This window comes from Sinocyclocheilus anshuiensis, unplaced genomic scaffold (assembly GCF_001515605.1).
Source record: "Sinocyclocheilus anshuiensis isolate Anshui unplaced genomic scaffold, SAMN03320099.WGS_v1.1 scaffold1029, whole genome shotgun sequence".
In the NCBI taxonomy this organism is placed as follows: Eukaryota; Metazoa; Chordata; class Actinopteri; order Cypriniformes; family Cyprinidae; genus Sinocyclocheilus; species Sinocyclocheilus anshuiensis.
In genome coordinates this window covers 123,750-126,533 of record NW_015554125.1, presented here as the reverse complement: position 1 = coordinate 126,533, position 2,784 = coordinate 123,750, and the positions used below count along the sequence as shown (strand labels likewise).

The window sequence follows — 2,784 nt, the reverse complement described above, 5'->3', positions numbered from 1 at the left end:
CATCATCCACACGACAAAAGAATGAGGATGTGGAAGTATGTATTAGGCAAACTCGATCATTACCCAAGCTATTTAGTGTGAACCAATGGTGCAGGATTCCCCCTCCAACAGGCATGTTTTGGCTATGCGGAACCTCAATCTATAGTGTACTACCGGCCAAGTTTAATGGCAGGTGCACCTTAGTCTATGCCCTACCTGCAGTCAGAGAAAACTTGAAATCCACTCCAGTACTTTTAAGTGATTCAGCTCCTACCACGAACACAGAAGATGGCTGCATTCCAGGACTCACTTGTGCACAAACATGGTGGTCAAGAACTCTTGGAACATTAATCCCGTTTTATGGTGTCATGCAGGCCCTTGATCAAGTTAGAAGCTTATCGAATTCTGTACAGAAACTAGCCAATGATACGGCTTTGGCCCTGGATAACATCACGAACACTCTCGCTTCACACAAGAGTCTTTATGCTCTTCCTGACCATCTGGCTTTTTAAGCTCAAAGCACAGCTGTACCTTTGTCTCTGTGATAATGCGAAAGTATGGCGATACTGTCAGACTGATTGGATCAGCACCTATGCATTGAATGACACTGTTATACTGATGAGATCAAGGCTGGGAAAAGGTTCTAGGAAGGTTCAAATATTTTAAGAAATGTGTCATTGAAGATGTGATGGGTATTAGTTTTTTTAAGGAAAAGACTATATTTGGAGAATTACATGTAGTTTCTCATTCCATTCTATGCTTTGATATGTAAACCAAATCTACAAATCCCTTACTTTATGTAGACTTACAGAGTAGAACAAGAAAGATGGAAAGAAAAGCAACAGAAAAAGTGGGTAAGATATGTCACACCAATCCGCAAGCCTTTCCTTTCCAAGACATCAAACAAGAAGGTATAGTGTCAATGTAATGCTGTCATGTGTTTTACAGAAGTAAATTAAATTCATAATCTTCACATAACATAACAGTCCTAATTCTTATGCACCCATGGAAATTTCAGCCAGTCCAAACATTTTTAGTACTCTAACATATGTAACACCAAAATCCCTTAAATATAAATTACAACTGAAACAACTGGTCTCTTGAAAAAAATTAGGAATGATGTATTGCAAAAAATAAAAATAAATTGATTTAAAAGACAAACAGAAGCACTGTTTCATGAGGCTCCTTAAAAATCTGATCTGTTTTTAAACTGTTGATAGTCCTCAGTGCCTGAGGGTCCCGTTGCAAAACAAAGCTCGCCACCACAGCCAAGGTCATCCCTGGAGGGGGACCATGAAGACATTGTGGATGAAAAGGCTGTACATAGGGAGATCTCAAACAAACCTAAGGCAACAGTAAAGACAACAGCAACCCCACAGCATCAAGTGTTATGGTTATGATCTGTTTTGGTTTGGTTTTCTGTGTTTCCTTTCTCCTGTCTTGTTTGTTTCCATGGTTTTTGATGAATAAGTTGATGTATTTCCTCAGCGACCAGCACGGATCAGCTCCAGGCATGACGAAGCAGATACCGTCCGCTTTTGGAAGGCCAAACAAAGTAGTTTCATTTTCACAACGAAACACACAGCGGCTTCACGACTGTTATGGTTATGATCTGTTTTGGTTTAGTTTTCTGTGTGTCCTTTCTCCTGCCTTGTTTGTTTCCATGGTTTTTGATTAATTAGCTCCACACCGGTTTCTGTTTATCCCTGATTACATTCCCAGTATTTAAAACCTGTGTTCTCTAATATTCCTTTGTCTGCTATTGAGTTGATTCCCCTATGTGCTACGTGAGTGTCTGCCTGCCCTGTATTTCCCCGAAGCAAAGATTAAAAGACTGTATTTTGAGTTTACGCCTGTGTCTCCTCGTCTCCTCGTTCCACCTCCGTAGCCATTACGTAACAGAATAGCAGCCCGTCAAAGTGAGTAAGATTAGCGGCGTTTTTCTTTCTTTTTTGTTTTGTTTCTCCCCTCTTCCAGGAATGGCAATCCCAGCCGTTCAACTCCTTTGCCTGGAGCAACAGGACCGTTCGCTGGAGGACCATACCAGTGACTTTGTAGATCTGGCGTGCCTTACACACTTCCCGGATCGCTCGCTCGGCATATTCTATCACACCAGCCTGAGCGAGCGGTGTAAGGCACGCCTACCAGCGAACGGTCCCAAGGAGGATTTCGCCACTTTCGTGGAGTGGGTGCTGGAGAGAAATGGACTGTATTTCTCTGGGATTTCGCCGCTTTCGTGGAGTGGGTGCTGGAGAGAAATGGACTGTATTTCTCCGTCTGCCCCGCCGAGGAGGACATCTCCAGCCCCACTCACGAACCAGAGACCAGCCAGCCGTCATCCCGCTGCACGGAGCAGATGCCTGAGCCTACCGCAGACGGAGAGCCTGAGCCTACCGCGACACGAGAGCCAGCGTGCAAGACCGCGACTGAGCCGATCTTCACCCAGGAGCATGAGCCTCAAGACCGTTCTGACCAGGTGCGTGAGCCGACAACATCGCCCGTCCCCGAGGAAGTGCTGGTGGAGATCGAGGGCTTGGAGGGAAGCCCCGCCCACACTCCCACCGCTGAGAGTGAGCTGCAACTGGTCACTGGACTCTCCACCGGGCTCCCTCGTCCCTCTGGCTCCGCCTTGGTCAGTCGTCGACCATCCGATGCCTCGGGACTCCACTCCTCTGGCTTCGCCTCTTCACTCCGTCCCTCTGGCTCTGTCAGGCTCCTCCTTCCCTCCGGCTCTGCCTCCATCCTCAGTCGCTCCGGCTCCGCAGCGGTCTTCCGGAGCCCCACCTCCGCCTCGGTTGCCTGAGG

At 46.8% G+C, this 2,784-nt stretch overlaps 1 long non-coding RNA gene across 1 annotated transcript in view; it reads left to right on the top strand.

Moving 5' to 3' along the window:
* The first annotated feature begins 656 nt into the window (after nucleotides 1-656).
* The window catches only part of LOC107670143 (uncharacterized), a 5,740-nt gene continuing 3,612 nt past the window's right edge, over nucleotides 657-2,784 (top strand). Inside the window, exons 1-2 of the long non-coding RNA XR_001632064.1 lie at nucleotides 657-890; nucleotides 1,200-1,364. This is a non-coding gene — a long non-coding RNA (uncharacterized LOC107670143). The remainder of the gene's footprint in view (nucleotides 891-1,199; nucleotides 1,365-2,784) is intronic.